Source organism: Centruroides vittatus, unplaced genomic scaffold (assembly GCF_030686945.1).
Source record: "Centruroides vittatus isolate TY-2023 unplaced genomic scaffold, ASM3068694v2 contig_466, whole genome shotgun sequence".
NCBI classification, from domain to species: Eukaryota; Metazoa; Arthropoda; class Arachnida; order Scorpiones; family Buthidae; genus Centruroides; species Centruroides vittatus.
In genome coordinates, this window is record NW_027122260.1 from 1595416 (window position 1) to 1609677 (window position 14262).

The window sequence follows — 14262 nt, forward strand, 5'->3', positions numbered from 1 at the left end:
CGAATTCTTACTCCTTACTCTCTCATATGTATTTTGATGCTTCTCTACAATTTTTGGGAGTAATTCAGCCAACAATCAAGTAATTTCTGCAAGAGTAAACTTTCTATATGTTACTCTCATATATTTTATATTAATTTCTATATATTTTTTGATATTAAAACTATACTTATAATTTAGTTACTGTAAGATCTATAATACGCATTTCTTTCTTCGTTGCAAAATAGTTTCTGTAAACATTTATTAATGATTGTATTATTGTCCTAACTTAAATTTATCATAAAATCAGTGCTCTAAAATCCTGAAATGGCTAAATTATAGCTCCAATTAAATATTTTCTATACTTTATCTACGCAATATTATGGAGACAAAGAGTAAAAACGGCACGAAAAAGCTACATGTAATAAATTAAGTCATGTTATATTCTAAACAAAATTATTCAGTTCAATTTACAATGCGTTTTTTAATGATACATTCTAGTCATTATACTTTCGAGAAAAATGTTAAAGAAAAAAAAAAAGAATTCCACTTTCATAATGGTAGCATTACGATGACCTTTGCAATTCTTTCCTCAGCACATGTTGAAACTCTAGTTTTTCGGTTGGTCCCAGTTTTACAACTTTGTATACATTCAGCCGGATCAAATCTACAATACAAACGTGGGAAGGTAACAATTTATAATGGTAGGATATATATATTCTTTACATTGAAGATAGAAAATATAGTCTATATAGATATATAAAAACTATATTAAAATTATTGTTGACAATAAAATGCATGATTTATACTGAATATTTTTCAGGTAAGTTAATTAAAAAATTCAAAATTTAATGGGCTCTTGATATACTGTACTCTTAATATGATGAACAATTTTTATTTATGCTTGCTGTTACGTAGGCCTATATAGAAAACTCTTAATACAGTGAATAATTTAGCTGGGTTCTTTGAGAGTTCACTATATCGAGAATTCAGTTTTTTTTTTATGTGAAAGAAAGTTAATTTGATCTTTATTTTGTAGCCTATCTTCAAAAGGCTTATTTTCAAGCATTAGAAACATTGCTTTCCATTTAGAATATTTAAATTTATAATTATTTATTTTATAGATATTAAATTGCAGTCACTCATTAAGTTATAAACTTTTTCAAGGAATTAATTTAAATAAAAATGTTATATCTAAGAAGAGCTTGCATTCAATTATATTAAATTTGATCTAGTTTAGTTGATTACATTCGACTTTAACGAGAATTAATCATGTATTCATTTTATAATTAGCTCTTTACAATTAAAAATTGCAATTTTGTTTTTCAATTTTGAAATTGTTGATGCCTTGTACACTGTTTAATGTATATATCCAACTCTTATCATCAGGATAAAATTGGATAAATTGTATCTTTAGAAAGGTATAACCATTTATTCAATTTTGTCTTGAAGAGAGGAGTTGGATAAATAATTGTAGCTCTAACCGGTTTTTAATTTTATTTATTTAATTTTTAATTTTTTAAATTAAAATTAAATACAATTTGGTTTTTTAACTTAAATGTTTCGAAGTTTTGATGTTTCTTACGTTTCAGAAGTCTCTTCAGGATAAAGTTCAATGAATGGTTCTAACGCCAATTAACCACGTTTACATCTTCATATTTACACTTTAAATTAAAAAAACACATTTTTTAAATTAATAAAATACAATTATTAACTTAAATTTTCTAATATTTAAAAATATATTTTTTACATAATTCATCCAACCATTTATCTACATCCTCTCTTCAAAATAATGTTAGATAGATCTTCAAAGATCCCTCAATTATTTTAATTTTTTAAAAAATTTATTACTTAATAAAATAAAGTATTGTATACTGTATATAAATTTATAAATATTTAACAATATTAAATAGCCATTAATAAACTAAACACGTTTAATATAGATTGTTTTTTGTTGAACATACTTTAGACATGTCATGTCTAAAAATGGAAGATAATTTGTATTAAATGTTTTTTAAAGAAAAATTTAGACAATTTTTAGTATATTTAAAATTTTCAAAACTTCTAAACGTATTTTCTTGAATATAAACAAATAAAAGACAATTATATTTTATAAATCATTAATTTTTTTAAGGGTTAAAAACTTTTATTACGATAAATTCATTTATTCCAGGAATGTCCTGTCATAAAAATGATCACGAATGTGTAATTATATTTTGCATAAAAATTAATAATTTTATTTCTGAAAAATTTAAGAAAATTAAAGCATTATTTTAAAAATCCAGCAACGAGTTGCTTAACTTCAAAGTGGTGATTTCAGTTATTTATAAACAACAATTTTCTTCTGATGAAACAATTTATCGTTTCTAAAAATTGAAATTTTATGAATTTAGGTATGAAAAATTTTAATTAAATTGAAAATAATTACAAGAACACTCTCTTATTAGCAAAAATAAATGAAAAAATAAAATAATTAATTAATTCTTATTTTAAGATTATAATATACTGTGGACATCATTATCTTATATAAAGCCCAAGAATATAGAAGTATATAGGCCTATACTTCATCTTGCTCCTCATAAATTTGCGAAGATTATGCCTATAAAACTTACTATATACTGCAAAATATGAATAATTTATCAACTTTGTCTTCTATATTTTAATTTTTTATTGATTCAAATGAACTATTATAACGTATTTCTTCCTTTACAGGCTTCTCAAAGATGGTTTAGAATTAACCACATAAGAAAACCCTTTCCCTTTAATACATAATTAAGCTTATACATGCATAAAAAGCAATGCCCTAACCTTAGTCATTTAGAGTAAGGCCTTAATGCCTGTAATCCTGTAAAGTGAGGCCCTAAGGCCTGTAGTTTGTTTGTAAATACGTCCCTGAGTCTATTGATATCTTTAAGTGTATTATTTTAATATTTACTCCTAGATTTACATAAATATCTATTATAATGAGAATTTTTAAGGGAGTTGACGTTAAAATATATAAAAATTCGTGACAAATTCTTCAAGGAAACTGAAAGAATGGTTTTGTTTTTTGAAACGAAATGAAACACAGACCTGTTTGTGCACTAAGAAGCATTTTCGCACGTCAGAACTTCTAAAAACATAATTATAAGGTAAAAGCTAACATTTACAACGTGTAAACATGTAAAATTTTAATGTATTAACTATAGCCTATATATAAATTATAAAATGCAATATCTAGCACAGTATGTCTATATGTTAGCTCTTATTTTGTATCAATAAATACAAGAATTATATTAAGTCTATTTAATATAAAAAATTTGGACTTTTATGAATATTTTGGATCGTAATTATTATCAAATGCAGAATTTTAATTTCATTTTATAAATTATGAATTTAATTAAAATTTATCCTGAGAATTTTAATACAAAAGACAGTACTTTACGTAAGCCTAATTGTAATCATGTTTTATAATTATTAATTAAGTAAATTTTAACTTTAAGACAATAAAAAACACAAAAATAATGTCATTTTATGAGCTTCAATTTTGTAAAAATATAATTTTTTTTTTGTTTATTTAGATAGATATAGAATACACTTAAATTACAGGCCTGTATATGGCCTATTATTTTATTTTATTGTAGAAATTAACTTGTAAGAAATCAAATTTTATTTTAATTATAAGATATATTTTATAACATAAGACGATAAAAATTTCTTTTTCATTTAAAATTCTTAATTTTTTTTTAAATACATTTTCTCAAATTTTGATGTGTTTTCTTTGAATTTTTATTTAATTTGAAGCGATAAAAATTGTGAATTTCTTAATTTAAAAAATTAATTTAGTTTTTAAGTTAAATATAATAAAAATTTGATTTTAATTTTAATATTTATTATTTTAATCTTCTCTCAAATTTTTGACGTTGTTTCTTGAATTTCAGTTCATTTAAAATAATAAAATTCAGAAAACTTCCCTAAAAATTTAAAACATTAATTAACTTTTTTGTTAAAACAGAATAAAATAAACCTTTAACTTTTTAAAATTCATTAATTAATTTCAAATTTTCGACGTATTTTTCGAATTTTCAATTCATTTGAAGCGATAAAATTTAGTAAATTTTTTATAAAAAATTATCAAACTAATTAAGTTTTTAATTTAAAAAAATAAAATAAAATTTTTATTTAAATATATTTGTTACATTTTAATTTTAAATTAATTCTAAGAACAAGTCTAAAACATTGTACCTTAATTGGAGTGAAGATTAATCCCACCTTCGAGCTAAAGTATTTGAATGTATTTATTTACGAAACCACAAGAAAAAGAAAATACAATTTAATGATCATTATCGATTAAAATTTTAATATATTAATTAAATTTATTCCGAAAAGCTACTGTAACGCCCTAAAAAGTGTAATTATATCGCACTCTTTTACATTTTCAGCATTAATTAAATTTAACTAGGTTTTGATGGAATATTTTTATTTATTTATTTATTTTAAACTTTATTTGACACTTCAATTGATATCAGGTATAGAAATCTGATAATTCTAAGTAACTCAGGCATGAATTTTCTACAAGATTACTTCAAACGTGACAACATTATTGTGGATTATAAGAGTGCACCCCTTGATACGAAGATCGCGTGATACAAATAACATTCATTTATATGTAAAGAAAGCTTGTAAAATAGTCTACGATTGACACGAATAACACATATTATGTCATAGAAGTAGTTTAATACTTAGAATTTTCCAATTGGCGAAATTTAGATTAAAAAACTAGTTTGTTAACAGCGGGAGTAGGATGATTACATATTCGTGCTTCGAGAAAATTGCTAGTTTAAATTGAAAATTATGTCATTTTATAGTTAAAAATTGCTGTTCAAATTGAAAAAATTTAAAAATTAAACTTATTGATCGATAATTTTGTATAGTTTAGAAAATTGGATTTTATACTATCGTAATTTCCTTTGGATAACCCATGGCTTATCTGTATTTAATGAAAGTGGGTGAGTTATACGCAGGAAATTTTGGTATGTTTCAAAAAGTTCTTTACCGAAAATATTAAGTTCCTATGATTGAAAGGAATTTTACCTTAATTTGATATCACTTTTTATATTTCTTAATTGTTAAGTTGAAAAGGTGACATCACTTTGATGTAAAAGTATCTTATCTCAACCAACTCTACAATGTCTTTACAATAATTTTTCCTGAATTTTTGCTCTTAAATAAATTAAAATATATTATTGTAAATTTATTATTTTCATTCTATTTTTTAATGTTAATCCCGCTTGTTAAATGTACGATAATGTGAGTGATATTCGAGATAGTTTTATTTATGAATTTCACTCGACTTTTTAGCAATTTGTTTTGTGTAAATTATACATTTTTGTATTCTTTATTAATTGTCTTCGATTAATAAAGAACAATTACTTAATTATACAATTAATTTATATTTATCAAAATTTCTTCAACCAATTTACTATTATCTATACAAATAACTGATAAACACCGAATAGATTTCTCAAGACTGCAGTATGCTTTTAGCAAAAATTGTTACTTACAAAATAAATCTTTTAATAATCACAAACTTCATTTTTTATCGATAAATTTATTAAAATAGATCACACCAATCGATTTTCAATGGAAACATTAACGACATTCACATCAATTAATTATTTGTTAATTAATTTTTATGCTCGACAATGAGCTTAAAAGCAAATTATATCATTATTCTTATGATACAATTTAATTTCGCAGTAATTGTTAATCTATGTTTCTTAATTATTATTGACCTTTCTCATTTAGTTAAGAGTATGTTATAAGATCATTTTAAATTTAGTTTTATTATAATTAGTTGTAATTAATTACTTATAAAGTTTATCTTAATTAAGACCGTATTATCATCCATTATTTTCTATAGGAACAATACAAGATGATTCTTATGTCGTTACTATTCAGTTTGTAATTTAATGCAGTAAATCTGTAGAAAATAAAGAAGAAATATTTGACTCGTGGTGAACGAATCCATGATAAATAATAGTTTTCCCTTTTCTAAAGATCTTTTATCAGAAATCCATAGATTCAGATACCTCGTTGTATTATTGATGTCAATACATATAGCTAAATTATCTGCAACAATTTTAAAGCATTTTATGAATTATAATTCGAATTTATGGTTCTATTCTGTAATGTAAAATTGAGCCATCAGAGCTGGGGTCCAGTTCGAGTCCTCTTTGTAACAGATCCTTATATCTGTTATAGAGAGGACTCGTGAAGGAGGAGAATCAGGGCCGGATTAACCAATAGACAAATTAGACAAATGTCTAGGGCCCGTAATTCGGAGGGGCCCGGCTTCAGTGAAGAATCTTTCTCTGTTTTAAAACGAGTTAAAAATTATTTAAGAAATTCGATAGGACAGGAAAGGCTGTCTTTAACAATGCTTACTAAAGAAAGAGACACTCTCAAACGGCTAGAGTGATCAATTTTCTGAAATGAAAATCCAAAACGAAAAATTTTAATAAAAATTTTAAGTGACATTATTTAAGATTTGTTTAGAAGCAACTTCTTTAAATGGGGCCCCCCAATTTAAATTTTGTCTAAGGCCCGCTAAATGTTTAATCCGGCGCTGAGGAGAATTGATACAAATTATAAATTATCTGAAAGGATTTAGAAGATTCATAAAAAGTAATAAATTTACACAACTTTAACAAAATTTTTCATAATTTTTGACAAGTTTCGAATAAAATAAACCTAACTTTGTTTCGTAAAATCAATTTTTTGATATTTAGACTATGTATGTAACTAACTTAGAAAAAGGGCCCTGTAGAATGCCCTAATTTATGCTATAATCAAAGATAAGGATAGAATGTATCTACTATTTTATTCCCTAATCGGCATTCCGTAGGACCTTGATTATAGTTCGTAGTTTAAATATACTATTTAAATACATTGTAACAAATATATTCATAATTTTATCTTAAAAATTCAAAATTATATTCATTATTCAAATTAATGTTAATTCCGTCACGAAATTCTAGGACCTTCGTGGAAAGATTTCCTTGGATCACTGATTTAAATACATTATTTAAATTGACACATACTCAGAAAATGATAATTATATTTAAATAAACCGAATTTTTATGTTTTTCAGATTTATATTAATTTAATTTTAAGCGACATCCGATTTAACAACGAAATAGCTGTTTAATTCCTAATTTTTATGCATAGAAAATTATATTAATCTTATATTTTGACGTGAATTAAAAGATGTCAGAACAAAATATGGATCTAAAATTATTTAAAATATGTTTACGAAGCGAGTTATTTTTATTAAGTTAAAGGCGGGGGCAAAATGTTCGGTTAAGAATAAAAAATACATTAAAAATTAGAAATTATCCTCAAAAATAATTTTAAAAAGCTATATTTAAATGAAAATGATATAATAAAATAAGAATTAGGCAATGGAATTAAATAATTATATTAAAATATCTAAAGGAATGCGTAGATGTAGGCCTAGATACCGATCTGAATATCATTACAACACAAAAGAATTTGAAAATATCCATATTATAAGTTATCTTACCTTTTCCGGAATTTACATATAATTTTACAGAATTTATTATGTTTGACTCCATTTTTGCTATAACATTTACAGACTAGATCAACTTTAGTATAAAGTAGTAGCTAAAGAGCTTTAAAAATTTTAAAAATAGCTATTTTAATAGAAAAATAAATTATTAAATAATATAATATTAATTATTTATTAATTATACGAATAATTTCAAACATATAAATTTAATATTAATTAAAATTTTACAAATATTCTGTAGCATAAATAAGTTCATTTTGTTAATATTTTTTTTAATAGATTAGAAATAGTAAAAATATTTTATAAATTATATAGATCTATTAATTTATATAAATCTATTGAATCAACTTTAAGATTTAATAAACAAGATATAAAATTATTTGTCTAAATTTCATAATTATAAAAGTGTATAACGTTCTACAAGAGGCATATCTATGGAATAAAGTATAATACAAGGTGGGTTTATTAAGTTCTGAGAGTGAATTTATGAAAAATTTTTGGCAGAAACGAATTAATTTAGTGTTAGTCTTCAAAGCACACTCCTCCGTGATCTATATAAATTTTTTCACGCTCTAGTAATTTATTTATGCCCTCGCGAAATGAGTTTCTTGAAATGCTGTTTGGTTTCTTCCGTACAGCCTTTTTGGATTCTCAAAATTGACTGAAATTGTTTCCTTTTCAGAACAAATTTTAATTTTGGGAACAGAAAGTGGCCAATTGGAGCTCGCTAGACTGTTGGGGGACTCCCGTTCCCCAAATTAAAATTCGCTTCGAAAAGGAAACAATTTCAACTTCAAGAATCCAAAAGGCTGTACGGAGAAAAGTAAACAACATTTCAAAACCTCATTTGATGAGGGCATAAGTAAATTACTAGAGCGAGAAAAAAATTGTATAAATCACGGAGGAGCATGTTTTGAAGACTGACACTAAATTAAATTATTTCTACCAAAAATTCGGTCCTCGAACTCAGTAGACGCATCTCGTAGATTCAAGCCGCTTTCTTAATCTAGATCTATAGGCTATAACTTTAGACTTTAACTCAATCATAAGTAACCCTTTGGGGCTTTGACAATGTAATTTTATATTACTGTTTTCTGTCTCGTGCCATTATGCAACCCTAATTAAGCTGATATTCGTGACGAACATTCAAACTAAACTTGGCCAGTAAAAAGATTAGAATAAACTCTACATTATTAGTTTGCATATCATTAGTGTAACATATATTATTTTAATATCTAGTGTACTAGCAATTTTGGAGTATGTTGATTGTTATGGAGTTCTCGGCAGACTTAAAGCCTGCAACTCCATAAGAAAAAAATGTACGCGACCCGCATCCAGAAAAGGTTATTCGTCAGTGTCATCACTGGTCTGATATTTTAAATCATCTTAACTTAAGAGTCGTGATATTTATGAAAAAATTTAGATAAAAAATAGTATTTTAAATGTTTTAATTCTATTTTCTAAGCAGTTTTACTGTTCCTCTTTAGTTTGAATCTCCAATTTCCTATTGGAATTTGAAACATTGCATTTCCAACCTAGAACGTCGACTGATCTATTTTTGGTTTAAGTTGCGATGTGATTGGAATTTGGAAGAGAGTTAAACAAATTCTTCTTCTTTCTTCGAACAAATAATCTAATTTTTTTCAATCCTGAATTACTGAGCTTTAAGTATTAAGAATCATTCTAAAAAATCCTTATCTAATTAATCTATTGTTGAAGATAACACAGTTAAAATTGAATTAAATCATTAAGTACAGTTCAAGTTTAAATGCAATTAAAGAAGAATATTTAGACAATTTTCTTTAATTTTACTCGAATACATACTTAAATTTTATAATTTGTAATAAAAATTTGCAATATTTATTATTATTATATAAATATAATTGAACGTATATAACCCTCTATTTACATATATTAATTTTGCCTTTTCGATGTTCTAATACTAATTTTTAATGAAAATTTTATTATAACACGTAGGCCTTTCTTTAAATTGAGATATTCATCAGCAAGTGGCCTTAAAAATTAATTAAAGACTATTATTGATGTACAATTATATTTACAATTATTCATCTTTATAGCCTGGTTTTTCTCTGTTTACATTTTTACATACAGTAGATTAACTTCATCTTTAAAATAATTAATTTTTATTATAAAAATGTTAAAATTATTTAAATATATTCTATATCAAGGCATTCAGGATCTCTCACGATCTCTATTACATAGATATTATAAGAGTAATTTGACTCCACAAACTCCTTGTGATAAGGCCCAATATTTATAAAAATGAATTAGTAATTTTTATAAACATTCTTAATATTAAACATTCTTAATATATTCTTAATCTCAATAATTCAGGCCAATTTAATTTAGGATATTAAATCTAGAAAATTAACTTGTAGTAAAAGTAAATAAGGCTTATATACAAGGTCGAATGTAAGCAGAACAAGCTACATCTTAGTCCTCATGTACAGTATAAGGTATCACGCTTTTAAATTTATTATTATTTGATAGAAGGGGAGGACATCTTATATATTATAAGGTCCTCAACAAGTTTAATCTTTTATTTAATCAAATTTGATTATGAATATTTTATTCGTTGTTTAGGATAAATTTACTTGTTAATGACTCATTTCTGAAATAACCTTAAGTAGGATCTATTAGGCCTATATAAATGATAAAATATTTTTGATAAATTAAAGATCTATTTCCAAGCGTAATAAAAGATAATTGATAAAATTTAACCTTTAGCAATCGAATATTGAGCGTAGAAATTAAGACCTGGTATCAATGGAACTTAGATAAAATATCAAAAAATTTCAAATGTAAATATTAAGATAATCTATGGATTCTTTCAAGGTTAGATTATATCGAACAAAATATTTTAAAATATTACATAGCAAAATCTTGACTTCTAACATAAGAATATTTGAATTAATTAGATAGAATACAGGCCCTTTCAGGACGGGAGCCAACAGGATCATTTGTCCAATCTGTTAGAAGCCTCAGGAACATTCGTTACAATTATTCATTCCGTTGTAATATTCTTTTTCCGGAAATGCAACTGAAAAAGAATACTTTTTCCGTTGTATTTCCGGTAAAAGAATATTAAAGAAAATACTTTTACTTTTATAAAACGTTATTATTTTAAAATATAATACAATATTTTAACGTTGTTTTGATTTTTAATGTTAGGGTCTTAACGAGATAAATGGCGCGGGCTTCTCTTGAATCCGAAAGGCCTGGAAAGACTCGTACTAAAATTATTTTTATTGTACTGTACAGTGTATTTAAATTACTACGATCTCAGACAAAATCCTATACAAAAGCCTAGATTCTGAACTTGCACAATCTTATACAAATAGATATTAAGTCATATTCCGAATATAACTTAAAATTTCGAATCAAAACTGTATTTCCTATAATTTAAAACAAGTTTGGAATCATTTTAAAATTGAGATTAGAATTGTTAACTACTTTTAACGAAGTATAATTGCTTAAGTATGTATATAAGTATAGATTACTCTCATTACGGACAAATTTAAACATAAGCGAAACTAGCTACAATAAAACTTAGTGAATCATTATGAGAGCCTACAGCTTAAAGCCCAAAGCTTAGGCTATATGTGATATTATTTGCTGAAAGGAAAAGCTTCTTTTGTATTATAATTTACTATAAGTCTAAATCAAGCTCTTGTTCTCATTAACGATGACGATCTTATAAATCTGACAATTGCATCATTTTTCATCATCGTTTTTGAAAAATTTTATAAATTTTCTCTTAAAAATTCGTATAAATGATTATTTTTAACGTCTTTAAAGCATCTAAACACGAATTTATTAATAAAAACCAAGTTATAATCGAATATTAGCGTTAAACAGATTATGTACAAAATCGTTGAATATAATTTATCAACGGATTAAAATACATTTTTTAATTATTATAGATATGTAAACTGTCTCATAAAATCCAATCTTTATATAAAATAAATATAAATTTTGTAATTAATTTATAAATTCAATTTTTAAAATAATTTTTTAAAGTTATAAACCTTCAAATTGTATAGGAAATTCTTGATTAGCTCAATACGAAGTTGTCTTTGAAAAAATGTCATTCAAAACGTGATGAGACTAACTACTTTGCTAAACTAGGAGGGGAGAAGGTGTGGTCGATCTACACAATACGTTACAGCCAATCGCAGTCGATCTTTCTGTCTTGTGACTCACACAAGCGTGCGCTGTACAGCAAATGAGGTTGATCCTAACAGAAATGTCTTCGTTCTTTCATTTAAAAATTTGAAAATTTAAGATATAATCATTTCGAAATAATTTAAATATTTAAAATTTATTTATTTATTTTATTTATAAATTTTATTTATTTTCTTTTAAATTTTAAAAATATTAATTGAGATTTTTTAAAACAAATTTTATAAAATATTTAAATTAAGTTTAGAGGAATCATCCCGGTTCGTAAGAGAGTTTAATTAGGATGTATAAATATTTATCTTATGAATTTAAATATTTATAAATATTTGTATATTCTATATTTGTTAATTCACCACAGTTATTATAATCGAAATTTAAAACAAAAATAATAATAATTAAAAGACGAATCATAATTATTTACGTGTTTTAATTTTATATGCTTCAATTCTCTAGTAATAAAATATATTTTTTTGAAATATAAATGAATGATTTGTTCTTTTATGTAAATAGAAGCTTAAATGAAACTTTGCTTTAATTTGAAGAAGTAATTCATTGAAAACTTGTTTTAAATTAAAGATTTGAACCCTTTATTTGAAGTAATTAACTCCTATTTTACTTTAATTTGAGCTTTTATTTCAGCAAGTAATTAAAATTTTGAACCTTTACTTAATTGAAGCTTCATTTCAATTTAGTGTATTGAATAGAACTAACCCCTAAAATTTAAACATATCATTATTTGAATTTCTGTAGGTAACCTATAAACGATTTAATAATAGTAAATTTCTGTTAAAATTCTTACTTTTCTAATCATAAAAAAATATACAATTCATTTTTGTGTTATCTGAATTATAATGGAACCTTATCATAAATGATTTATTATACTGTATAAAATTCGATTTTAAATTGTCCAGTTTGTCCAGTTCATAAATTTATGAATAATTTCTTCCTTTCTGTATTATATAGATATAATAGTATTTTGCCACTAGTATTGTATGTAATATTTATATTAAAAAATAATTTTTTTTAATGGAGAGATACAGATTTAAAAATTTTTTACCAACGGATTCATGTGTTATCAATTATATAAGTTAAGTACAGCTTTATACAACTGACAATTCTAGAGTAGACTCATGACAACGTTTAAAACACAAAATCTTAATTTCCAGAAGGACAACAATCTTACATAAAAGTTTTATATAAATTCTTTGATCTTTGACTATACAATTACATAAAAATTCCAAATTCTAGACATACAATTCTATACAGAATCCTCGATTCTACACGATACTAACGTGCATAAAAAAACCTAGATTCTAGATCTACACAACCTACACAAAATAATATTTTCTAGATTAATACAAATTTTACACAAGGCCAATATTCTAGATCCATACAAAATCTAGATTGTGGATCTAAACCATCTCATATAAAAGTCTAGAATTAGACTATACAATTCTATAGAAAATATTCTTAAAGCGCAATTCAATATCTACTTTTAAAACAATATAAGTCATAAATTCAAAACAATTATAATTTTAATTGTGTTAAAATTATAATAAGTGAATTAAGATAAATTTTTGCTAATCAAAGAGCAAAATAATATAAAATTTTCGCCTTGAATTCTATTTAAATTAAGGCGTAAATAATGAAAATTATCTTAATTTTCATTCTTTATAATTAAAATTAAATTAATAAAATATTTATTTTTAATAAATTTATTTAAAAAGCTAACAAATTATTTCATTTTCATAAAATATTACTATGTATTTCAATATAATTTAATTAAATTTATATATAAGAAGATTGTAATTATATTAAAATGATAAGCATTATTTACACTTTTAGTTAATAAAAATTTAATAATTTCAATATAAATATTCAATAGAAAGTTATAATTTCTGTTGTAAAAGATTTAAATTCAGTAATCATATTTATTTTATATTAATTATAAAATTATTTATTTAATTTTAAAGTTAATGAATACAGATTAAAATAAAATATTTATAGATTAATAAACTTTTTAAAATATTATTAATATTAATTATTTGGTGAAATTTTAATTTTATAATTTTGAATTTTAATTAATTATAAATTAAATATTTAAATACATTTATTAATAACTTATTTATGTCTATTTAATTAATTATTTCAAAAATCATATAGAATTCGTAATGTTCTTTTTTATGGATTATAAATTCGATATTAGCTCAATTTGTATAGACAATAATGTATATATTTATATAGAAAAAATTTGTATAGGAGCTATGGAAGAAATTTTTAATGGGGAGGGCCAGCGCTAGCTATTTAATAAGCTCTGAAACAACCTCTATTTTTACGTTTTAAGCTTGTTTGATGTTTAAAAGGAGAAAATTGATTAGGTCAAGGCCTATTCAGGCCTCCTCTATTCCTGAGCCACTGAATGTATATTTAACTTAACTAAATTCCATAACATCTAGAATATATATGGTTTTATTGTATAGATATAAGAGAAATCTAAGAGAAACGGTTTCATC

At 23.9% G+C, this 14262-nt stretch overlaps 1 long non-coding RNA gene across 1 annotated transcript; it reads right to left on the reverse strand.

Moving 5' to 3' along the window:
- Nucleotides 1–607: 607 nt before the first annotated feature.
- LOC136977679 (uncharacterized) lies at nucleotides 608–11615 on the reverse strand. The gene is made up of 3 exons (XR_010881124.1): nucleotides 11596–11615; nucleotides 1562–1640; nucleotides 608–643 (listed from the first exon to the last, which is right to left on the reverse strand). It is a non-coding gene; the product is annotated as an uncharacterized lncRNA (long non-coding RNA).
- Between the last annotated feature and the right edge of the window lie 2647 nt (nucleotides 11616–14262).